Below are 27,535 nucleotides of genomic sequence, written 5' to 3'. Positions count from 1 at the left end.
CAACCCTGAACTTGGAATATTAGAGCCATTATGACTCTCAACTGTTTGACAATTCATAAAATTAGGGAAAATGTCATCTGAGAATAATAGGAGAGCAGCAAGTCTGAGACAGATCAACAGAGCAAATCCATAAGCCAAACGCAGCCCCCCAAGACCAAGACATTCAAGCAAAGTGTTATGGAAAAACAGACTTTTTTTTTGGCTCTGTTACATCTTAAAAGACATGATAATGAAAGGGAAATGATTAATGAGCAGCCATACAAGACCTCTGCTAAGATTAATACATGGCAAACCCCTATCACCAACCCCATCTAAGGGGGCACTGATCGTAACTTGTCATCTTAATGACATTTTAATGCCGGCTCCAGATTCATTGCATTTTTATGGAAATTTAAATCATACCCAAGTGTGGAACACCTCTAATAACAAGCAGGAAAATGCAAAGAGATTTTGATTAACATCAGCTACTGACGAACCAGAAATGTTTTGTGGGGAGCTGAGGGGATTCCCACACTGCTTTGGGGGGTCTTTTAATGACATGGTTCAACGAAAGTTACTGTATTTATGCTATGTGTGTTTGCATTGGGGTTTGTATCTATGAATACTATGTTTTAAACTAAGATTTAAGATAGGAAATGTTTTCCCATTAAGAACAGCTCCTGTTATGAGGTAGTCTAAGGAGTGTCATTTTGCACAGAGAGGACATTTCTATTCACAACTTTACTCCTTCAGCTGCCCAAAGTAGAATGCAGCACAAAACTTCCCACCTTCTAATAATGGAAGCCAACAAGAAGATAAATTGTGGTAGTCTCACTTCAAGACTATCACATCAGAAGCTGCACTTCAGATAACTTCAGAATCTGGCCTCCAAATTACATGACTCTCATTTGGCACACACACCAATGTAGCATTTCTAAACAAGTCACATCACACCAACACTAGGAGACAGTGGAAGTCATAAAACTCCTCAATGTTCAGCAAAGCGACAACATCAGGAAAGCAGATCGGCTTGTTGACATCTCTGAAACAGGCCCTGGAAAGGACATCATCTCCTGCAACAGATGCTAGAATCTAGGTAATAACCTAAGTGGTACTTCGATGGCAATAATGCCCTTTTCCCTTTTTTTCCAGCATAAATATACAGGAAACTTCCTAATTTTTTTTAAATATTCTAATCTTGGATTTATGTCTAGGTAGTTTTCACATGTAAAAAATTACAAAATTAACTTTAAAAACCACAAATAATGTATCTAACTTCTTAATTGTCATTAGGAATATCACCCTTATACATTATTAAATAATTTAAATAAAGTGGCAGATATGCCTTTATTTGATGGCAACAATGGTAGGTGCAAGGGCATAAATTCCATCTTTTCTACTCTTCCCAGCAGCACTATCATCACGACTCCACCCCACACTCCCCCCACATCAAAGCTCTTTCTTCTCATTCCTCATCTATTATTTCTTGCACGGTTGGATGAATCCACTTACTGATTTTTAAAATATTAAGAATGTACTTGTACAAGGCAAAATGGCTAAAGGCTGGGACTTTCAAGCTAATCAAGCAAGAAATGACCATCACTGTCTTTGAACACACAATCTAATTGAAATGTTTCCATATTTTTGCACATGCATTTCCCTCTTTTTGGAATACCCACCACTCCACCCGTGGCTTTCTCTCCTGCCTGAATTACCTCTACTCATCATCGTCAGTCAGCTCAGATAGGCACTTTCTTTGAAGCTTTCCCCTATTCATCCCCTAAGAAATGCTAAATTTTCTCTCTTTAATACTTTAACTTTTTGCATATAACTCTGTATATATTAGAAAATACCTATTTACATATTTATCCATCCCCCATCAGATTGTTAACTTCATTTGAGCAGGAACCATAGCTAATTCACAATAGTGCTTGGTATACAGTCAGTGTTCAATGGATCAATTGGTTTGATAAATGAATGAATAAGAATGAAGATTTGGTAAGAATGAGGAATCTTCTTTCATTTACCATCTTTCCCCAAAAAGGCAGGTGTTCTGCATCTACATATATCTTTCCTACCCACAACCGCATATTTAACCTATCTTGATATGGGCAAAGAATTTTAAATTGTGGAAAATAACACAAAACATGGATTTTGCTATAAAAATAACAAGAAAAAATTATAAGAAAATATCACCAAACATTTAAAAGGTAAATGGTGAGTGAAAAGTTGTCTTCATTAAATGATGAATATGTAACTTCATTATTAATCATTAAATCAATGGAATGTCAACTAAAGCAAAAATGAGATAGAATCCATCTTCTGAGTAGAGAAGCTATTTTTTTATTGAATGTCATTGAGAATGTAGCCAAACAAGCATTTGCATACACTACTGGCAGAATTAACACGTTCTGGAAAGCAGAAGCAAACAACTGTCAGTCATTTCATGTCTGCAGAGTCTTTTCCATCTCCTCACTGAATATATCATTGTAAGTTATCCATAAGTTGAAAGAATACACAAAAATTCTGTAGAGCATTAGTGTTTATTGTTTAAAACATTTGCAATGATATTATAACCAATAGTTATCAAAAGGGAATTCTCTATTTCTAAACTGTAGGAAGTAAAACTATTTGCTTTTCTCTAAAACTGTGAGTGCTCCATTAAAGATTATCTCCCAACAGCTTATGAGGAAAATATCATTTTGGACACTGACCAGTTCTCTTGTTTTGTTTATGACATCATAGGAGCAAATGAAGCTATTCAGTTCTATTTGTTGCCAATGATTTATGTTATAGTTGTATAGAAATTAATTGATTTTAGGTGAAAGACCATTGTAATGGGTTGAACTGTGTCCTGAAAAATAGATATGCCGAAGTTGTAACTTCCATTACCTGTTAATGTGACCTTATTTGGAATAGGGCCTTTGCAGATATAATCAAGTTAAGATGAGATCATTAAGATGGTCCATAATCCAATATGACTGGTATCCATATAAGGACAAATCAGGAAGAAGAGAATATAATCATGAGAAAATAACAATATGGGTAAATCAACTGTTGAACAAAGTAGCTCTTCCAGCTGGTAACTGGATATCAGTTAGTGACATCATTATAACTCTTTCACGTCCATTCTCTAAGCACATTTAGCTGTCCTACTAAAACCTTCTCCTTACACAGTGGAATACTTATATTTTCTTCAAAAGATTCAGTTGTGGTTAGAGGTGAGTTGTAATCTAGCAAACATCAGTTACCTATAACTGTTAGTTAGAAATCCTGGTGATACTCTTTTCCTCTAGTATCTAAATGCCATCCATATGTATGTTTATTTGATATTTAAAGAAAATGCAAAGAAAACCATAAACTCTAGTCCCTATATAAATCCTGAGAGCTTTACTACAGTTAGAGAAATGAGTCATAACACAAATTAAAATATAACGATTCTTTGGAAATATAGTATGATAATAAATTATCAGATAGAAAATGTATTTTGTTATAATGGAACATATATTTTGAATTAATTCAATTAATTGAATCATTTTGGTAAACTAGTTCATTCTGTCAATAAGATTTGTTAGTTAATGAACTACTATCATTCAGGCTTCAAGAAAAGTCTTGGTGTAACAGATCTAAGCAAGGAATAACTTTGGCTGGGTTTGGATAAGTCATTACCATTCAACACTAGAAAGTTAATTTGGACAATACTCTTCTCGTTGTGCACATTCTTTCTAAAGCAATCCTATCTATTACCACTGTCTCAATCTTCATCTATGATTGTTCATTTTAAATGTTTGCCAGCCGTATCTTCCTCTTGGATTTTAAGCCTCTGTATAAGGGCATAGGAGACATTTCCATATATAGGTCTAATAATTCAAATGTATCACATATAAAACCAAACACATCAGCTATACACTTCCACTCAATCCTACCTTTTTTTTTGTTCCCTGTTTCAGTGAACAGTTTCCCTCATCATGCAGATGTCTATATCAGAAACCTGGACTTGGGAAGTTGGTCATGGGGATGGTAGTAGAGCATGGAGAATATAGTCAGTGATTCTGTAACATCTTCCTAAGTTGACAGTAACTGAATTAGTGGGGATGAGGATTAAATAATATGGATAACTGTTGAAGCGTTGTGTTGTAGCCTTGAAACCAATATAAGATTGAATATCAAGATGAGAGGATTAAAGATGGCAGCATGAGAGGTGAGGCAGAGGCTTCCTCCTAAATCACAGATAAAACCTGCATATAATATGAAAATATAATTAATACGACTAATCCTGAAAGAGCAACAGGAAAGAGGGCTGCATCAAACTATATACACCTGGAGAAAAGAATAAACCTCACAGAACAGGGTGACATGCTAAAGCCGTGGCCTGGCTGGACCCAAGCACACACTGGCAGGAGGAAGAGAAATGGAGCAGGGAGGAAGTGGAGGCCTGGGACTGCTTAAACCTAACTCCAGATATCTACTCTGGAGGCTAAAACCTACATTTCATGGTGATTTCATGGTACTCTCAAGATTAGGGAATTGGAAAACTAAAACAGGCAGAATTCCTGGACAGACAGAGATTCCAGCCACTTGTGGAAAGCAGGGTTCCATACCCAGCTGCTCTGGGGCAAAAGAAAGGTGGGCAGTCTGAGAGACTTCCTAACAGCAAGAGGACTGCTAAAGGGACGAGGATTCCACAGAGCTTACTGCTCAGGAGAAAGGACACATAGACAAAATTGTGCAGGTGCACTTGGCCCAGCAGGTTGGGAACGTTCTCGATCTTCAGGCACTCCAGCTCCCTGGCTGGCTACACAGCTTGAAGAACCCCCTCCGGGATATGCAGCCTACTGTGCCTTTTTCCCAGCCAGCCCCACCTGGCTCAAAAACTGACAAACCCTACCCTGGCATTAGGCCAGCCAGGGTGAAGCCCTGTCTACAGCAACTACAAATGCAAAGCATAGAGGCTTATACCTGTGTGCTCGGCCCACTGGTTTTGGCAGTGGAGGCAGGCATAGCAGCCGGGAAGGAGGAAACAGCTCTTTACTCCCCCCAGTCACCAATACTGCTTTGCTGTGTATGACCCTGACATTGCTTCAGGGGCTGAGCAGCTCCAGAGAGTAGAACTTCTGGACACTAGAGGGTGCCATACACAAATATGAAACACCAAAGGAACCTGGTTCAAAGTAAAATTATGAATACAACACCTGAAAAAGATTCAAATGAAATAGATCAGATGAATCGTCCTGAAAGGGATATCAAAATAAAAATCATTAACATGCTCATAGAGGTACAGAAAAATATTCAAGAATTAAGCAATGAATTCCAGTCAGATATCCAATCATTGAAGAACACAATGGAGGGTATTAAAAGCAGATTAGATGTGGTGGAGGAGAAGATAAATGAAATAGAAATTAGAGAAGAGGAATACAAAGAAGCTGAGGCACAGAGAGGAAAAAGGACCTCTAAGAATGAAAGAATATTGAGAGAACTGTGTGACCAATCCAAATGGAACAATATTCACATTTTAGGGGTACTAGAAGAAGAAGAGAGAGAAAGGGATAGAAAATGTCTTTGAGGAGGTAATTCCTGAAAACTTCCCCAATCTGAGGAAGGAGATAGTCTCTCAGGCCATGGAGGTGCACAGATCTCCCAACACAAGAGACCCAAGGAAGACAAAACCAAGACATATAGTAATTAAAATGGCAAAGATCAAGGATAAGGACAGATTATTAAAAGAAGCCAAAGAGAGAAATAAGATCGAATACAAAGGAAAACCCATCAGGCTATCATGAGACTTCTCAGCAGAAAGCTTACAGGCCAGAAGGGAGTGGCATGATGTATTTAATGCAATGAAGCAGAAGGGCCTTGAATTAAGAATACATTATCCAGCAAGATTATCATTTAAATTTCAAGAAGAGATTAAACAATTTTCAGATAAGCAAAAGCTGAGAGAATTTATCTCCCACAAACCATCTCTACAGTGTATTTTGGAGGGACTGCTATAGATGGAAGTGTTCCTAAGATTTAATAGCTGTCACGAGAGGTAAAAAAAAAAAAAATACAGTAAAGCAAGTCAAACAGTTAATTACTAAGCAAATGCAAAGTTATATCAATTATCCCCAAAGTCAATTAAGGGATAAACAAAGAGTACAGAATATGATATATAAAGAATGGAGTAGGAAGAAAAGAAAAGAAGAAGAAAAAATGAACTTTTAGACTGTGTATGTAATAGCATATTAAGTGAGTTAAATTAGACTCTTAGATAGTAAGGAAGTTAACCTTGAACCTTTGGTAACCACAAACCTAAAGCCTGCAATGGCAATAAGTACATACCTATTGATAATCACCCTAAATGTAAAAGGACTGAATGCACAAGTCAAAAGACATAGAATCACTGAATGGATAAAAAAAAAAACAAGACCTATCTATCTGCTGCCTACAAGACACTCACTTTAAACTCAAACATACACACAGACTAAAAGTGAAGGGATGGAAAAAGATATTTCACGCAATATGGAGAAAAAAGCAGGAGTTGCAGTACTTGTATAAGACAAAATTGATTTCAAAACAAAAAAGTCATGAGACACAAAGAAGGACATTACATAATGATCAAGGGTTCAATCCAACAAGAAGATATAACCATTATAAATATCTATGTGCCCAACACAGGAGCACCTACATATGTGAAACAAATACTAACAGAATTAAAAGGGAAAATAGAATGCAATACATTTATTCTAGCAGACTTCAACACTCCACTCACTCTGAAGGACATATCAACCAGACAGAAAATAAGTAAGGAAGCAGAGGCACTGAACAACACATTAGAATAGATGGACCTAACAGACAGCTACAGAACTCTACACCCAAAAGCAACAGAATACACATTCTTCTCAAGCACACATGAAACATTTTCAAGAATAGATCACATACTAGGTGACAAAAAGAGCCTTGGTAAATTCAAAAAATCCAATTGTACCAACCAGTTTCTCAGACCACAAAGGTATGAAATTAGAAATAAACTACACAAAGAAAATGAAAAAATTCCACAAACACATGGAGGCTTCACAATACGCCCCTAAATAACCAATGGATCAATGACCAAATAAAAACAGAGATCAAGCAATATATGGAGACAAATGATGACAATAATTCAACACCACAAAAAATCTGTGGGACGCAGTGAAGGTCATGCTAAGAGGAAAGTATATTGCAATACAGGCCCACCTCAGGAAAGAAGAACAATCCCATATGAACATTCTAAACTCACAATTAATGAAACAAGAAAAAGAATAAACGAGGCCCAGAGTCAGTGGAAAGAGGGACATAATAAAGATTAGAGCAGAAATAAATAAAATGAGAAGCATAAAACATTAGAAAGAATCAATGAAAGCAAAAGCTGGTTCTTTGAGAAAATAAACAAAATAGATAAACCCCTAGCCAGACTTATCAAGGAAAAAAGAGAGTCTACACACAAAACAGAATCAGAAATGAGAAAAGAAAAATTACTATGGACACCACAGAAATACAAAGAATTACTAGAGAATACTATGAAAAATTATATGCTAACAAACTGGATAACCTAGAAGAAATAGATAACTTTCTAGAAAAATACAACCTTCCAAGGCTGACCCAGAAAGAAACAGAAAATCTGAACAAACCAATTACCAGCAATGAAATTGAACTGGTAATCAAAAACCTACCTAAGAACAAAACCCCTGGACCAAATAGCTTCACCACCAAATTTTGTCAAACAGTTAGTGAAGACATAATACCCATCCTCCTTAAAGTTTTCCAAAGAGTAGAAGAAGAGAGAATACTTCCAAACTCATCCTATGAGGCCAGCATCACTTTAATATCAAAACCAGGCAAAGAAACCAAAAAAAAAGAAAATATCAGACCAATATCCCTCATGAACATAGATGCAAAAATACTCAACAGAATGTTAGCACACCAAATTCAAAAATGTATCATAAAGGCCATCAATCATGATCAAGTAGGATTTATTCCAGGGTTGGAAGGATGGTACAACATTTGAAAATCCATTGACATCATCCACAATCCACAATGTCAACAAAAAGAAGGACAGAAATCATACATGATCATCTCCATAGATGCTGAAAAAGCATTTGACAAAATTCAACATACATTCATGATAAAAACTCTCAACAAAATGCATATAAAGGGCAAGTACCTCAACATAATAAAGGCTATATATGACAAATCCATAGCCAACATTATATTTAACAGTGAGAAGCTGAAAGCTTTTCCTTTAAGATTGGGAACAAGACAAGGATGCCCACTCTTCCACTTCTATTCAACATAGTATTGGAGGTCCTAGCCATGCCAATCAGACAACACAAAGAAATAAAAGGCATCCAGATTGGCAAGGAAGAAGTTAAACTATCCCTGTTTGCAGATGAGACGATATTGTACATAAAAACACAAAATAATCCACTCCAAAACTATTTGATCTAATATCTGAATTCAGCAAAGTTGCAGGATACAAAATTAATACATAGAAATCTGTTGTATTCCTATACATTAACAATGAACTAGCAGAAAGAGAAATCAGGGAAAGAATTCCATTTACAGTTGTATCAAAAAGAATCAAATACCTCAGAACAAACCTAACCAAGAAAGTGAAAGATGTATACCCTGAAAATTACAAGACACTCATGAGAGAAATTAAAGAAGATACCAATAAATGGAAACACATCCTGTGCTCATGGATAGGAAAAATTAATATTGTCAAAATGGCCATCCTGCCTAAAGCAATATACAGATTCAGTGCAATTCCTATCAAAATACCAACAGCTTTCTTCAACAAACTTGAGCAAATCTTTCTAAAATTCATATAGAACCACAAAAAACCCCAAATAGCCAAAGCAATCCTGAGAAGGAATAATAAAGCTGGGGGGATTATGCTTCCCAACTTCAAGCTCTACTACAAAGCCACAGTAATCAAGACAATTTGGTACTGGCACAAGAACAGACCCATAGACCAATAGAACAGACTAGAGAGCCCTGATATAAACCCAACCATATTTGGTCAATTAATATATGATAAAGGAGCCATGGATATACAATGGGGAAATGACAGCCTCTTCAACAACTGGTGTTGACAAAACTGGACAGTTACATGTAAAAGAATGAAACTGGATTATTGTCTATACCCATACACAAAAGTAAACTGGAAATGGATCAAACAGCTGAATGGAAGTCATGAAACCATAAAACTCTCAGAAGAAAACTTAGGCAAAACTCTCCTGAATATAAACATGAATAACTTTTTCCTGAACATATCTTCTTGAGCAAGGGAAACAAAAGCAAAAATGAACACATCAGACTACATCAAACTAAAAAGCTTCTGTACAGCAAAGGACACCATCAACAGAACAAAAAGGCATCCTACAGTATGAGAGAATACATTTGTAAATGGCATATCCAACAAGGGGTTAACATCCAAAATATATAAAGAACTCACATGCCTCAACTCCCAAAAAGCAAATAACCCAATTAAAAATTGGGCAGAGGATATGAAGAAACCATTCTCCAAATAAGATGTTCAGATAGCCAACAGTCACATGAAAAGATGCTCCACCTCTCTAATCACCAGGGAAATGCAAATTAAAACCACAATGAGATATCCCCTCACACCAGTAAGGGTGGCCAACATCAAAAAGTCTAAGAACAAATGCTGGTGAGGATGCAGAGAAAGGGGAACAAACCCTCCTACACTGATGGTGGGAATGTAAGCTAGTTCAACCATTGTGGAAAGCAAAATGGAGGTTCCTCAAAAAACTAAAAATAGAAATACCATTGGACCCAGGAATCCCACTCCTTGGAATTTACCCAAAGAATACAATTTCTCAGACTCAAAAAGACATATGTACCCCTATGTTTATCGCAGCACTATTTACAATAGCCGAACTAGGGAAACAACCTGAGTGTCCATCGGTAGATGAATGGATAAAGATGATGTACATATACACAATGGAATACTATTTGGCCATAAGAAAGAAACAAATCCTACCATTTGCAACAACATGGATGGAGCTGGAGGACATTATGCTCAGTGAAATAAGCCTGGTGGAGAAAGACAAATGTCAAATGATTTCCCTCATTTGTGGAATATAACAATGAAGTGAAACTGAAGAACAGAATAGCAGCAGATTCAGAGACTCCAAGAAGGGACTAGTGGTTACTAAAGGGGAGGGAAGTGGGATGGCAGGTAGGAGGGAGAGAGATGGGGATTGAGGGGTGTTATGTTTAGTACACATGGTGTGAGGGGTCACGGGGAAGACAGTGTAGCACAGAGAAGGCAAACAGTGAATCTGTGGCATCTTGCTGCACTGATGGACAGTGACTGCATTGGGGTATGGGTGGGGACTTGATAATATGGGTAAATGTAGTAACCACATTGTTTTTTCATGTGAAACCTTCATCAGAGTGTTTATCATCAATAATACCTTAATAAAAAATTAAAAAACAAACAAAAAAGAATGTATATCAGCTGTACTTCAATTAAGAAAATAAATAACACTATTATTGAAAAATAACAAACAAATAAATAAAACAGCCACTTTGGAAAGCTCAAAAAAAAAAAAAGAAAAAGGAACCTGGACTTAGCCTTCCTTTATTCATAGCCTTTAACTGAGTAATAGCAAAGTCTTGAGAATTTTATTTAGCATATGTCCTCTAAGCTCTCTTTTTCTCCCTGTAATCTCTATTCACTAATTAGTACAGAGCCTTATCAGTACCTTTCTGGCCTGTTGCAGTGGTCTTGTAACTGATCTTCTGGCCTCCAGTTCTGCTCATCTATAATTCACTGCCACATACTGACTTATCTAAAGCAAAAGTACTATCAAGAGCAGTCCCTCTTCTAATCTTTCAAAAGCTTTCACCAATGGCCACAGAATAAAATTAGAAATCCTTCATTAAACTTAGGCGGCCTTCAGGGTCTCATTCTCTGATTAACTCTCAGTCGCCTCGGCCACCACTGCCCTCCACTTCCCCCTTTGCTCTTAGACTTGTACTTGCCCTATTGTTTGTTCTCCTTACAGAACATGATAGAGTTTTGTTTTGCTTTTTCCTTTAAGACTTTCCTTTCCTTTCCAAGAAATTGTCCTCCTCTAGTTAGTTCTTATCTTTCCTTCTAATTTAGCTTAGACTTGTCTTTCTTGTTACTTTTTCTAAGAAATCTTCCCTGACTGGATCCTACACTCCAATTTTTTTTTATTGTTTTTTTTATTAAGGTATGATTGATATACACTCTTATGAAGGTTTCACATGAAAAAACAATGTGGTTACTACATTTACCCATATTATCAAGTCCCCACCCATACCCCAATGCAGTCACTGTCCATCAGTGCTGCAAGATGCCACAGATTCACTATGTGCCTTCTCTGCCTACACTCCGATTTTATCATCATCACAGTTCCCTAATCATAAATGCCCATTTATTGCCTTTATTCCCCACTATATGAGAGCACTATGTGGGACAAGAATCTATTTTCCTTGACTTTATCCATCTCTGTCCCCTGGAAGAATACATGGTAGATTTTTAATAGATGTTAAATTAAGCATCTAATGTTCATATACTGGCATTACTTTCTCAACAGTCCAAGGAATATCCTGTTATTATACAGAAAATGAGTAATTCCAGACCTCAGAGTACAGAATAAATGCTTTCTTCCAAGCAACCCAAACACCCTGACATTGACATGTTTAAAAGGGAGCCTTGAAACTTCTAGAGCAGCACAGAGCTGGAAAGGAAATGGGAAACTGAGTATATCCCAGTTCCTTCTGTCACAGATGGCCTCTGAAGGTACACCTCTGTGCATTCCTGTGGCTATCTGTCAAGGAAAGGCCCTACAAAGATTCACATCTTCATTTTTGAAAAAGACTCAGTTATTTTTCAAATGAAGATAATCTATGAATTAAAACTGTATTTGAAAATAAACACAAACCAGTTTGATTCTGTGTTACCAAAGCAGCTGCAAGCACCCACCAAAAATACCTGGCTCCACTTTACTTTGGTAAGGGCCCATTAGCAGCAACACAATTACATATTGTTAGATAGCCTCCTCATGATTACAATTTCACCGGGATCCCAGGCAATCATGATAACAAACTTCATTGCCAAAGTTAATATATCATCCCACCTACCTCTTCTCCTCTAGATTTTTCCCTAGCTTCTCCTGGTATCCTCTCAAGATATAGACAGATGACTGATTGAAAGATATAGATAGATAGATGATAAATAACAAAAGTGAAAAAAAAAGGCAGAGAAAATGATAAAAAGAAGATACTTCTAAGAATGCAAAGGACCTCAGAAAACACTTTTAAACTACTTCAAAATGTCACTGGGCCTACCCATTGTTAATAGCACCATGAGGTGCAATGAATCAGAGTTACTTTTCTCCTTTCCAAATAAATTATAGTGTTGTCCACACTACACTGAGAAATGCCCAGAGTATATAGTATATTGACATAAGGATTTCCAAAACAATATTTATAGTTGAATAAGAGGTTGTAAGTATAGATTTCTGGGTTTCACAACTATAATTTAAATACTATATTGTTAATCATAGTGAAACATTACATATTATACAACAAAAAAAACACAGAGGAGACAAATAGAAACAGACATTTCACTTTGGTGTCATTTTTAAGACCAGGCAGGGAAAATAACAGATTATGGGTAGCAATATGAATTTCTTTTAAAGTGACTATCTCTTGGGTGGCTTTGTCTTCTACCTTAGCATTAACAACTTCTCGTGTAACCTCTGAGTAAGGCAATGAAGTAAGAATGCTAGCAGTAGGTGGGGTTCCCTGCCTGTCTGACTTTGTGAATGTAATCTCACTCTTGGCATGCACAATGTTAACTCGAATCAGAGTCTTTTAGTGAATGACTTCTATATACTGAGAAATGCTCAAGTATTATCACAATCTTTCATCACCTGGAAAGCATTATCCCCATTGTACAGGTAAGGAAACAGAGACTTAAAAAGGTTAAAGATTTTCCCAATCACAACACAGATAGTAAGTGATGGGGCATAGATTCAAAATCCAGTTTCTTCTTACAGGACAATCTTAGCTTCAGGAGCTTCTGGACATTCACGAGGGGACATAAAGGATTTGAAGCAAGGAGTGACACATTAGAGTTGGGAAGGTCAAAGATCCTCTAGCTAGGAAGTATTCAGTGAGAAAGTATTTTAAGAGGACATTTTTATTAATGGTCATTCATTTTACAAAGTACATAATCGTTTTCATTGGAGAAGTCACCACCACAATCTGCGGCACTGTGGAAGCTGTGACCGTCTGGTTAGAATTACCACCTGATGTCACAGTGGCCTATCTGCAAACACACAGGGCAGCAGTGGCTCTTAGGACAACTTCTAAAAACTTCATGTGATTGAAGCTTTATGCAATTGCCTGTTTTGGTGGTTTCCCTGAAAATAAGTTCTGAAGAGTTCCTTAAGCTGCCATTCTGATAATTAGAGCACCTCCTTTTTTTTTAATTCAGAGTTTTAATAATTTTTTTGTAAAGACAGATGATCTGTTAGAATACTCTTTTTTCAGATCATTTTTTGTTGACGTACAACTTCCATGCAATAAAACGCACAGACCTTAAGCGTTCAGGATAATGAATTTTGAAAGCTGTATTATACCTGTGTAACCACCACACAAAATAAAATATAAATCATTGTGATCATGTTGGAAAGTTCTCTCATGCTCCCCTTGAGGGAATCCATGACCCCACTCCCATCCTCACCCCTCCTCCAAAAGAAAACAGTTTCTCACATCTATCACCACAGGTTAGGGATGGTTTCTTTTGCTCAGCATAATGTTTCTGAGATTTTGTCTTTCACAGTTTTTGCATTCACAGTTACATTTTAATCTCTTTGATTTACTGGGGAGAAAATGAACTTCATGCTGTTATCTGTGGCTCTGGGAGGAGCCTAGGGCAAGTTTCCTATGAAACCAGTGAGACTAAAGGAAGACAAGGGAAAGGGTAGGTTGGGGATTAAAGGTTTATTTCTCATGGCTCAGTCTCTCTCCCCTACCACACTTTGCTCCAAACCCCAGCTGCTCCATTCTCTCTCCCAGCACACTCCACCCCTTCTCCCTCAGCTCCACTCCCCAGCTCTCCCTCTCCAGCCACAGAGCATTCAGCTTCCCTTCCCCGCAACCCGTCCCCATCCCCCACCACCCCTACAAGGAACTCCAAGGGTGGGTCCCTGGTAATGGGAAGTCACCTGACCACTTATATACCAGAAATGGAAGGGGGCAGAGAATGGCTGCTACTCTCCACCCTTTACCCCAGACCAGCAATACACCATCAAACCAGTGGTTCTGCCATCATACACATCACACTGACGTGCAAACAGGCCCTTATATGCATATCACCATCAAGGCCACACAGGAATTCTGACTGAAAACTTCCATTTACCCCACATACTCAAAGAACAATAAATATTTCTTTGGCAAGATCATGAATTATTCTTTTTCAATGGACCAGAAACATCTATGTTTGATGTCTGGATCTTTCCAAAGCACAGCAATTGTATTGGGAGAATGGTACAAGTACAGGAATAACAAGCCAGTTATTAGCATTAACATTCAGCCTAAAGTTTGGGAAACAATCAGACTTCACTAAATGCTTTAGTTTAGGATATTCAGCTAGGCTGTTTAATTATCTATAATACACCAGTGCTACTCAAATGCAATACTGAACATTAGTTTACCTCTGCCATTAGAAAACATAGTGATCTTCAGGAGCATTTAATTATACCCATAGAGACACAATTTAAATACTGATTTCTGTAACCTGCAGAAAAATGTATTTCCTCTATCACTGGCTGAAAGGAAAGGAGCGACACATAGCAGCAATTCACCGGAGAGTTCCGCTTTATTAGGGAAAGGTGCTGGGTTATATAGGAGAGGGCATGAATTGATTGAGGTGTCACTTCTACGGGGCTGGTGGCTGTTGGCTAGGTGCTGGGATTGGGAGGGGGGCGAGAGGTGATTGGGCTTCAGGTGGCGCCGGCAGGAACTGAGGACCCCGAAGAGAAGCCGGAAGTTTGCCATCTTACTGGTGGGGACCCTTCATTCCCCCCTTTCTCCTCTATGGGTTTGTGGATGTTGCTTTCTCTCTGGCTGCTTCCTGCTGAACGGGGGCGGAGAAGGGAGTGAGGGCTTGAGGATTGGGAGGAAAGGGTTGATAGGACTCCCCACAGTAAGGACGAGTAGATGTGGACTTCTTCAGGTTTGGAAATCAATGAAGGTTCCCTGTAACCATAGGTTGGCCAAGAGGATATGGGTGTCAGGAGCCAGGCGTCTGCGGCTATTGTTTCCAGGAACAGTTTCCAGTGGAGAGAGGGGTCCATCTCAGTGTGTGGTGAGGAGGTCACGTGAGGGTGAGGGATCTTCTGTGGCCAGAAGCTGGTAGTTCCTAAGTAAAAGCTGGTTGAAAGCTTGATTAGAGATTTTTCTGACTTGGGATTTGATGAACTTTATTATACAGGGTAAGAAGAGACAGGCAAGAAGAATGATTATTATGGGGCCTGCAATGGGCCAGAGCCAGGTGAGGAGGGGGTTTGTTAGTATTGACGAGAATGGGTTGGAATTGGAAGCAGAGTGGAGACTGGAGGCAAGGTCGGTGAGTTTGGTAATGTCAGTTTCTACAATGCCGGATTCGTTGATGTAATAGCAGCACTCTTCCCAGAGGAAGACGCAGGTGCCGCCCTTCTCGGCTGTAAGCAGATATAGGGCCCGCCGGTTTTGAAGGGTGACTTTAGATAGCGAAGTGACCTGTCTTTGGAGAGAGGTTAGAGAATCGGCAGTGGATGTCATGGCTCCCTCAAGTTTGGCGTTGAGATCTCTAACTGCCTATAGAGAGTGACCCAAGGCTTCTCCCGAAAACCCTGCCCCAATGGCTGAGGTGATCAAAGAGCTACTGACCATGATGGGAAGGAAAGCAGCTCTTTTTGTGCGCGAGGGCAAGGGAGGTTGGAGCTCAAGGAATTCTGCCATGCTGTGAAGTGTTAACTGTGGGATTAGGGTGACGAGAATGCAGGGTGTATCGGAGTTGAGCGGCAGTGAGTTGAAAAGACTGCTATTACACTAAAAGAAGTGTCCCGGTTGCGTCAAAGTCTTAGAGCCGGAGGTAGGGGTGTAGATAGAGAGGCAGTGAAGTGCGCTGGAAGGGGGTGGAGTTGAGCTTACACAGTGGTGGATGGTGAGATTATCTGCGTATTCTGGTTCCCATAGGGGTATGTCTGCCAGGGGGCAGAGGGGTTGTCTTTCTGCATGGAAGGAGTAGTTGGAAATATTAAGGGGCACGGCGGCCAGCAGTGGGCGCTGTAGTGATGCGCACAAGAAACAATTGGCTGTGTTAAGGGTGTGGTTGAGAAAGATGGTGGTGTCCTGAATGAGCTGTAATGAAGAGTAGGAGAAATGGGAAGAGGGGTGGGGATAAGAAGATGAAGAGGCGCTATCAAGAGTTTGGATAATGACTTTTTCGGAATGTCTGCTATCTGATGCAACTTGAGAGATCTGGGAATGAGAGGGAACATACTTTCGAGAGATATGAAGGGTACTGTGGGGGGTCGAGGACCCCCCATAGTAAACTGAGGCTGTGACTCTGGCAGCCCATCGAGAGTCCCAGGGATCTGGGATTGATAAGGAGAATGAGCCATTGGGATATTTCATGAAACGGTTGGAGGAGTAATACTGTGGGTACTGGAAGTTACCTATGTAGTGAATGGTGTAAGACTAGTAGGGACATCTCCTGTAGGTATCTGGCCATCGCCTGCAATAGGCTTGCTTTTGGTCATAGAGGAAGCAGAGGTAGGGAGAATAAGGGTAGATGCTAGTGAATGCTTCAGTGGAGGGAGGAAAGTGGAGGTATAAAGGCTCAGAGCAGCTTTTCAGAGGGCAGTCTGGTGTGGCAATGAGGGCAGTAACTTTTGTTTGATGCTGTGTGTAAGTCTGTCTGACTTTGAATCGCCATACAAAGGAGGCTGGGGTGGTGGGGAAGACAATAGGAATGAGGAAAAAAAGCGAGAGAGCAGTAAAGGAGGAAAAAGTCATGATTCGGGTATGGATGGCAAAGGGAGTGAACAGGATTTTGGAGGAAAGAGGACAGTAAGGTCAGGAGTCTGGAGGGAGGGAGAGTCTGTAAACTTTTGTAGGTTAAGAGATCTTTTAGATGATGTGGGGACAGAATGGTAAGGGGCGCTCTGAATGTCAGTTTATGAGCTTCTTTCTGCAAGAGCTGTCTAGCAGCTAATGCTCGTAGGCAGGGGGCCCATCCCTGAACTGTGGGGTCTAATTGCTTGGAGATATAAGCTACTGGGGCAAAGCATATTGGCCTAGGACTCCTAGAGCTTGACTGGACCTCTCATGAATGTATAATGAGAAGGGCTTTGACAAATCAGGAAGATGGAGAGCTGAGGCTTGTACAAGGGCTTGACGGAGCTTAATGAAGGAGTGTCGGGGTGAGGAGGATAATGGTTTTTTAGGGGGGCTCTTGCTGAGGTTGTACAGGGGTCTTGCCAACAGGGTGCAGGGAGAAGTTAGGGATCTACGTTCTAAAATATCTAGTTAGGCTTAGAAAGGGCCTAGAAAGGAAAGGATTTTTGTCTTGGTTTTGGGAATGGGCAGGTCAGAGAGGAGCCATTTTCTGTCTAAGGTAATGGACTTTCTTTGTTGAGATAGAAGGAATCTGAGGTAAGTGATAGGAGGGGAAAAGATTTGAGCTTTGACGGGGGATACTCAGTAACTTCTGGAAGCTAGAAGGTTAAGTAGGGAGGCAGTGTCAAGTTGAGACTGTTCCCACGAGAGACTGCAGAGTAGAAGATTGTCTATGTATTATAAGGTGGACTTGGAGTGATCATGATGAAACTGTTTGAGGTCCTGAGCTAGGACCTGTCTAAAAATATGGGGACTATCTTGGAAGCTTTGTGGCAAAACTGACCAAGTGAGTTGTTTAGAATGTCTTGTGTATGGGTCCATCCAGGTGAAGATGAAAAAATCTTGGAAGCAGGGGTCTAGAGGGATAGAAAAATGGGTCTTTGAGATCTAGGACTGAGAAGTGGGATGCTGAGGCTGTATGGATTTGGAACTAAGGGATGCATAGGGACAATGGCTATGTTGATGAGGCGAAGGTCTTGGACAAGGTGGCAAGATCCGTTGGTTTTTTTAACAGCTAATATGTGGGTATTAAATGGGGAGTGAGTGGGTCTGCTTGAATGATGGGTTGGAGGCCTATGAGGGCTGAAGTGGTTAGGGGGTATTTGGGCCTGACAGATATACTGAGAGGGGTCACATAATTTGATAGAGGCAGGGGGACATAGGGCCACGGAGGGGCTTGTAATGTCCCAAACTTTGGGATTTACAGGGTGTATGAGGGCAGAACCGGAGCTTTCATTGGGTAGAGAGGGGTCGTCGGCTATGAGGGCCATCAGAAAGGGAGTACTGGGGGCTGTGGGAGTGGATATAGTTATGGAAACGTGGAGGAGGGAAAGGATGTCTCGTCCTAGTAAAGGGATGGGACACTGGGGCATAACCAGGAAGGAGTGGGAGAAAGGTATGGGATTGTCTTGGATTGTGCATAAAAGGGTGGGTGGGGGGTTTAATGGAAAAATCTGTTTACCTCCTACTCTGACTATAGGAGTAATGGCTGGTGTGGTAGGGCCCTGGTATTCTCACAAGACTGAGAAGGTGGCTCCTGTATCTAGGAGGAAGGAGATGGGGTGACCGTCTACTGTTAAAGTAACCCTGGGCTCCTGTTTGGTGATGGAAATGGTCGGGTGAGAAGCCCCCGGGCCCCGTCAATCTTCTTCTGCCAGCCCCACTACGGCGGGCTTAGGATGGGGGTTGTTCGTCCAGCCTCCCCTTCGGGTGGTTGGGCAATCAGACCCCCAGTGGCCCTTTTTGTGGCATCTGGGGCATGGGGTGGTAGGAGATCTGGGGGAGGGGCACGCCCTTGACCAATGTCCCTCTTTTCCACACTTGAAACAAGCTCTTGGGGGGCTTGTTTGTAGAGGGGCGCCCAGGTTGTGGTTTTATCAGCTGGGCCAACATTTGGAAATTGGCCTGATCAGCCTTTTGTTTACGGCGTTCTTTCTCCTCCTCCCGGTTATGGCCACTTCAAAGGCCACTGTTAGGATCTCAGTCTGTGGGGTAGCGGGGCCCTGTTCTAACTTTTTGAGTTTAGCTTTAATGTCGGGGTAGCCTTGAGCTAGGAAGTATGTCATAAGGACATGTCTTCCTTCAGGTGTTTCTGGGTCCAGGCTGGTATACTGTAATAGGGCTTGAGTGAGTCTGTCTAAGAACTCGGAGGGGATTTCATCTCTCTTTTGAATTATGTCTTGGAGCTTTTGAAAATTGACTACTTTACAAGCTGCCTTTTTCAGACCTGCTATTAAGCAGGAGGCAAAAATATCTCTAGAGCGGAGACTCATGGCGGTGTTATAATTTCAGTGTGGGTCTTGTTCGGGGACAGCAGTGGGGCCAGGGGGATAGGTGGGGTCAGTCCTGTGGGTTTCAGTAGCCTGCATTTGGGCAAAGTCCTAAACTCGTCTACGCTCTTCAGGGAGGAGAGTATTGGCCAGGAGCATGAAAATGTCATGATGTGTGAGGCTGTAAGACTGGAGGGTCTATTGAAACTCCCTGATGTATGTCATGGGATCAGTGGAAAAGGAACTTAGGCATTTCTCTAGTTAGGCTAAATCTCTTAAGGAGAAAGGGACGTGAACGCGCACAATGCCTTTGGATACTGCTACTTCCCGGAGGGGGGCGATAATTTTGGGAGGCTCTCGGGACTGAGTCTGAGGGGGCCTGAAGGGTTCTGGCTCAGTCTGTGGGGGAGTGACGCAGTCTAGCCGTGCCTAGTCGAGCAGGTCCTGAAGTGCAGAAGGGGGGCAAAGAAAATAAAGAAAGATAGAATCGGACCCACATGTCGCCAGCTAGTAGCCCAGCTGCTTGCCTCTGCTGCTTTAGTTGGGCTTGAACTCATGACTCTGAGGTTAAGAGTCCCATGCTCTACTGAGCTACAGCAGGGCTCCAGTTAATTGCTTATGGAATGCGTTGTTTTCTATTCCTGCCACATCGGCAAGTGGGGGAAGGGCATAGCTAGAAGCAGGGGCGGTGTTTCTACACATCTTCAAGGTCTCCCTATTTTCAGAATGAGGAGTCTTGGCAAGATATGTTTTTGTGGACAGATAACTTCTAAGGACTGCACCTGTTGTTCTCTAGCTTGTGCTTTCCTATGCTGCGTTCAGACATGGGGGAAGGTGCTTTCCCATTCTCCCTACAAACATGTGAGAAGACAAAGGTGGTCCCTAAAAGGGGAGAAACAGGTGATGAGGGCAAAGACGGAGGAGGCTCTTGGGACCTAGTTAAAGGGGGGGCTGAAAGGCTCAGGCTTAATCTGCAGGGAATGAAGGTGGAGGAGGTGAGATGGGGGAGGAAATGGTTGGGGAGGAAGGGAGAAGGGCTGTTGTAGGAGAAGAAGGGGAAGGGAGCAAACGGGAGGCTTCTGCGGGGGCGGCGGCTTGCAGGCTAGGAGAACTTGGGAGGGGGCGGGGAGAGGAGGAGGCAGAAAGCTTCGATATAGGGAATCTCCTTCCATTTTTTCAGGCGCTGGCAGTAGTTAAAAAGATCGCGAGTGATGTTAGGATCAAGAGTTCCCCCTGCAGGCCATTGGTTTTTATTGTCTAGGGGGTATGTCGGCCAATCTTGGGAGCAATATTTACGGAGAAATTTTGGTTTTATATCAGGCATCAGGGAGAGGGTAGCCAGATGCTTAAGCAGGCATTCAAGAGGTGAACTTTCAGGGAGGGATGAGGAGGCTCCCATGGCTAAAGGACAGAGAAGGAGACAAACAGGGGAAGACGAACGGAGATCCTCGGACTGGAAGCAGACCACAAGGAGACAAAGGGCATCCCCGATGATCCTTGGTGGTCTGCAGAAACTCGTATACAAGTCGGAATTTCTTGGGAAGTGTGGGTCGTCACCCAGACTTCCCTAAGAAGGCAGAGTGCCGGAGTCACGAGGTACCTAGCGCTAGGCGTTTTTGGCGGACGGAACAGAAGGAGGAGGGGGGGAAAAGGGAGCGTTCTCATCTACAAAGGAGTCACCTCGTTTATGGCTGTTGGAGGGGGGTGCCTGAGAGTCAACCGCAGCCGTGAAGGCCTGATGCGGGGATTTATGACTGTCGGAGGAGGGGCCTGAGCGTCCGCCGCAGCAGTAAAGGCTTGAGGCGGGGATTTATGGCTGTTTGGGGAGGGGCCTGAGGGTCCGCCGCAGCCGTGAAGGCCTGAGGCGGGGAGAGTTCCCTCCTCATCCCCGAGTGTCAGGGCCTTGCCGGACGAACACGGTCAATGGCACTGCGATAGCTCAGGGAAGAGTGGCCCACCCCGGGGAAATTTTGCTTAAAAACTTTCAGCACTGATGGAAGGGATGGTGAATGCGTTTGACTGTTGGAGGAGGGGCCTGAGCATCAGCTGCAGCCATGAAGGCCTGAGGCGGGGATTTATGGCTTTTGGAGGAGGGGCCTGAGGGTCCGCCGCAGCCGTGAAGGCCTGAGGCGGGGAGCATTCCCTCCTCATCCCCGAGCGTCAGGGCCTTGCCGGACGATCATGGTCAATGGCACTGCGATAGCTCGGGGAAGAGTGGCCCACTCCCGGGGGAAAACTTACCTAAAGACCAGAGAGGAGTGGTGAGTGTGATGAGCCAGCGCCGGAAAAAGAGGACGAGGGCAAGCTGCTGCTGGTGTCGGGGGAAGACGGGGCCCAGTTGGGGTGTCCCGTCTCCCAGGTTTCGGCACCAATGAAAGGAAAGGAGCGACACATAGCAGCAATTCACCGGAGAGTTCTGCTTTATTAGGGAAAGGTGCTGGGTTATATAGGAGGGGGCATGAATTGATTGAGGTGTCACTTCTACGGGGCTGGTGGCTGTTGGCTAGGTGCTGGGATTGGGAGGGGGGTGAGAGGTGATTGGGCTTCAGGTGGCGCCGGCAGGAACTGAGGACCCCGAAGAGAAGCCGGAAGTTTGCCATCTTACTGGTGGGGACCCTTCACTGGCTACAGTCATTTACCCACATTTTCCACTATAACACACATATATATACTTTTTTTAAAAACAGTGTTAAGCACAAAAATTTCAATTTCACTTAACTCAACCAAGGACGCTTTAAGACCTTGGCTGCCACTGTAGCATTGGCAAAGTAGCTGAAAATGCATTGGTGCAATGATGTAAAATATGCCAGGAGTTAGAGAGAATCATCCCCTTGATATATGTTGTCCTTTAGGTATAAAACTATCAAGAACAAGTTGATATAAAGCCCAGTGGCTACAGTAAGGTATGCATGTACTATTTCTCATTTTTTAAAGAAGTAGCAAAATATATTTTAAAGCAAGTGCACTGGTAAGGATGCAGAGTTCAGACCAGGTTTGAATCTTTTATTGAGGGCCTTGGAGAAATCACACAATGTTTGACTTCAAAGGACCTTAGTATTCCAAATGCCTTAGTGTTCTAATGAATAAATCTAGTCCTCCAGGCCATTCTGACGGTCAATGACAGAGCCTCCAACTGAAGTCTTCTAATTCCTGACCTTCTGTTTTTGCCATGATAGTATATTGCATTCTGAAAATCCTTCTACAACTATTCATGCCTACAAAGCTTATTTTCATCCTTATTCTTACTCCTTTTATTTTAAAATTTTAATAGCTGTTTCCTAGGCTTTTTTAGGTTAGAGAATTGTAGGTAAAACCCCAAGCAGCAGACAAGACAGCATTTCATGTTAAGCCCAGAATAACAGAACTGTAGAATTTCCAGTTTATTATCCTTCCTGGTCCCCAGCCAGTGCTATTTCTAAGAATATAAACTTAATATGCAGAGAAGGAAAAAAGAAGTTGGGGCAGGAAGGAAGGGGAATGTGAGTTCAAAGGACAATCACTAGAGATGTCAACTGTTCCACTGTCCTCTGCTGTGCCCTTATTACCCTTGACAAAGATGGACTGGAGCCAGTGCACTGAATGACAGTACCAGTGCTTCAGGCATGCCAGCCAAGGGGCGGTCATCAGACCAAGCTCCCGTTTTCATTCACTGCCCTACTGTTGCCAAAGCTAAGATTTAACAGTATAAACACACCTCCTTAGCTTCTTATAGAGGTGTGCCAAGGCCTCTGGGATCCCAGATGAGTATAAAGAATGTGTACAAGGACTCCTGTCCCAGGCTAGGGACTTACTTTCTTTTTTTTTTTTTTTTGCCATCTTAGTAGTAATGATCACCTCACAAAGTCGCACACTTACTAACATGATCTTCTGTCTCTAGGTATTGTCAAGATCCTGACTTTTAACTAGAATCCCTAGTTTTTAAGTAGTTCTGAGTTCACATCTCCTGTGTACTGTACACTTCTCAGACTGAGAGTAATGAATTATGTCAATTAGAACTCAAAGAAAAAATCCACCATATGTTACATTCAAGCAACACAACAAAGTCACCTACTTTGCCACTGAAAAAACTAACGTCAATAAAGAACTACATGCTCATCTGTGGTGATTCATCAGACTGTGGCCTACATATCTCACAAATGCAAACATCTTTTCAAACCTCTCCAAGACAGGATGCTCATTCAATTGCTTGATATAAAGCAAATATTTGCTAAGTGTCTACTCTAGGGCCCCAGCTAGAGTAACAAATTATCACAGGAAGTTGCAAACCAGAGAAGCAACCAAGACTGTTAAAACAACCTTAGGATAAAGATCTTTCCCATTAGCCACAACTGATTTCAGAAAGTCATTTCAAATAACAAAAGAATCACACCAAATCAAAGGCTCTGAAGATAAAATTTTACAGTATTGAAAGAGAAAGACAAATAATATTAACAGTTAGAGCACACACCAAAATAGGAATGTCTTTCAGACATTCAATACAATCAAAGTGAAATTTTTTAAGTCAATATGAGAAATTAAATTTTGTTGAATGATATTTTCCAGAAGAGATGAAGCCAGCCTTTGTAAACTCCATTTCAACAAAGAGAGACAGTTTTCTCTACAGCTTATTTTATATTGAAACTTCTATTGTGCTCTTTTGTACTCAAATAATTTTCACTATTTGTCTAAACAAAAATATTGCTTTCACATAGATCCATCTGACTTGACAGCATAATCCTTCTCACTATAACAGTCAAGCTGGAGCTTGATTTTACCACTTAAGTGGAAATTGGTTTCCTAATAGAAAAAAATGCATCAAAATTGTGTCAATATAGTCTTTGTGCAAAGTCATTTAACAATGCAAAATTCAACAACTCTTCACTTTGCAGAATCTCTCTGCAAATTGTTTCTCAGGACACTAAGCAATGTATATTTTTATTTATTTGGTTGGTTGGCTGATTTTTATTTTGTTTTATTTTACTAGCTATTATCTTGCTAATGCAGTTTAGAAACTGGCTATTTAATACAAGTACTAGTAATGGAAAATGAATGCCACATTTTTACGATTTTTTTTTTTAAATAACAGTTTACACTTCACACAAAGAAGCATGTTACTTCCAGCAAGACAGAAGATATGGCAGCTAAGCACCAAGGTCATTGTCATTTCAAAGAATCCCCAGGGGTAACACCTAGACACTTTTTTTTCTTTGGTCATTCTCTATTTCCATATTTTAAGATACTTGACAGCTTGCACAGAAAATCAAAATCAAATTTGAATTTTACATTTTCCTAATTGTATATCAAGTTAGGCATGCATTACCCTACTATCTAAAATGCCTTTAAAAATTAATATGAAAGGATCTCAATCAGCTAAGAATTCAAGTATTAAGAAACAATGTGTACAAATTTTTGAGAAACAATAAATGTCCTAAAGATTATATGGCAAAGAATGCCAGAGTTAACTGAATTCAGTGGCCTAGAATTATTTCTGAGAAATCTTAAATTCTTAAATAAATATAAATCTTAAATAAAGTTTTACAGACACCAGTAGAGTCTTCATTAAATTAAGGGTAAACCAACTCCACCTTATGGAGGACTTCCATGAGCCATGAGAGAGAGCTTATTCTAACATCCTAATAAGGTATTTGAAAATCTTGATGCTAGGCATTCTTATCCCAATATTACTTTTCAAATCTGAAGAAATAAAAACTGTTTATAACAAAAAAATTCTGCTCATTTACTTTAATGTTTATAGAGGGAAATGGTTTCTTATCAGAAAGAAAGGTGGCTTCGGGTAGAATTACATGCCATCACATTGCAGAAAATGTTTACCGACCAGTTCTTTGAGGGGAAAGAGAGAGAGCCTTGATTTGTGTCATTTGCCAATTTCCACAGAGTGAATATTCCCATCATGGCCAAGTGGCGCACTAATGTGACTTCCCTGAATAAGAAGTTAGGAAGAAATGAGCAATATCACCCTATTACCTGATATTTACATCTGTTACATTTATATGATGGAAATCACTTCCAGAGCACAGATAAAAGTAGTAAAATGACTGAGTGATAAAGTTTTAGTACTTATTAACATTGTTCTTCATATAGATTTGTTTCAGTTTATATAATTTAATTTTTAGTAAAATTAAATTTTAATTTTTTAACTGGCCATAACTATCTCACAAAATTTATGAAAATTTAACAATTGGCTCTAATGAGCCAGTATGTGACAGCTCCTGCACACCACTTATGATACGGTTTGAGAAGTGAAGATACTGAGTTATTAGAATAGGCTCAGGAGAAGAAATATTTCCCAGCATATCTGTGTAATCCAGACAAATATACTAACTGTTAAAGACTGGGAAACCAGAAATTTGAGAAAAAATAATGACTAAGGCTATATTCCCAAAATACATATGGCAGAACATTAGTCCAAGGAGCTATGCCTTAAATAAAGGTTCCATAACTAGATACCAGCTTTGGTTTCTATTGCTGATGGGTTAGACATCCCGTGGTAGGTGTATTGAATCACACTTGGGAAGTGAGATCCTACAATGTGGGTCCATAAACAGTCTCCAGTCCTGCAACCACTACACTCAAATGCCTATGACACCAGAAGTGGGACGGTTGGGAGAAACCAGTTACTTTAATGTCTGCTTGGTTGTGATGCCTCTGCTCTGGTGACCGCACTCTGGCGAGCACTATATCACCTTCATGTTCACTCCTGTATGTCTGTCAATGCGCCTCCACCCCCAGACATCCTCATTCTTGATCTTTAAACCTTTCTCCTTGACTGAGGTTGCCATTTCACTATTGGCCTGCTATTAGCCCATGTGTTTTCTTACCATTAAGACCATTTCTACACAAAATGGACAGTCAGAAACTTTCCAGAGCTCTGGCCACTTTGAGGATCTTGCATTGTTATTTTGTTTCCACCCTCTTCATGGTCACCACTAAGTGGGGCTTTAACAAAGTGGCCTTCCTGTCTGTCCCGGTTCATACTCACACATTCCACTGACCCATTCAAAAGCAATTGGTCAGACCTCTTCCAGCATCTGGTCTAATGAGATTTCCCAAGAGCCAGTTAAGTGTGAGTTGAGGGGAAATTAGTGGGTAGGCAAAGTGACCAAAAGCCTAAAACTTTAGAATTAACAATCAGGACAATAAGTGAAAGCTACAATTTTAATTACATAGTAGCACATTGCATTCAAGAGTTGAATAGAATCAGGACTCAGACTAAACATAAATTTCAAAAGGGGATCAACTGACTAACTGGGAGTTTCAAAGGAATGAACTGACTTCATGGCTGGATCCAGGCATTCAAACAATGTGATTAGGAATCTGTCTTTCTCCATCTGAAAATCTTTTTTCCTCCACACTATCTTCATTTTCACACATGTTCTTCTCTTTCTTGACTAATAGTTACCACCAAATGGCCTTATAATGCATGTATTGTAATAAAATTAGTTCAGAAAAGTTTCTAAAAATGGCTCTGATTCACCTGACTTAGGTAGTGAACCCATCCCTAAATCAATTCTTGTGGATAAACAATATGAGAGATTCTTATTGATAGACCTAAGAGTCAAACTCTATATAGTCCAATACATGAATTCTGAGGAAAAACCAGCAATAATTAAAACAGGATAAAAGGGAGTTTCCCATGAAACACAAGAGTTCTATTATTCAGAGAAAAAATGCATCATGCGCAAGTAAAAATGCAACATGAAAGATGATTATACATATATTTTTAGGAAATCTCTCCCTCACTGCCTTCTGCCAGTTTGTATCACATTCTTCAGCTTTCCTGAGTGACTTAAGGACCACAGAATGAGTCACATCTTCTCCTAAGTCTTTCATCTTTCTTGATAGAAGGAAATGCCTGAGAGTCATAGTTTTCTTGTAAAAATGAGCATACCAATAACATTTTTCCAGGTAAATTATAGTTTGATTTTGTTTTTGATCTTTCCCATTATCACCAACTTATACTTGAAGAGGCAAAGTGACTTTGACATTTCTTATCATTTTTTTTCCTCTCTACGCAAGTATCCTATAGCTTATTCAGAAATAAATATAGAAGGATTAAGTGGTGTAATTGTAGTCCATCTTTGAGTCATTTAGCTGAC

Source organism: Manis javanica, chromosome 1, assembly GCF_040802235.1.
Source record: "Manis javanica isolate MJ-LG chromosome 1, MJ_LKY, whole genome shotgun sequence".
NCBI lineage: Eukaryota > Metazoa > Chordata > Mammalia > Pholidota > Manidae > Manis > Manis javanica.
The sequence above is the reverse complement of the archived record's forward strand: the minus strand, read 5'-3'. Positions refer to the sequence as shown.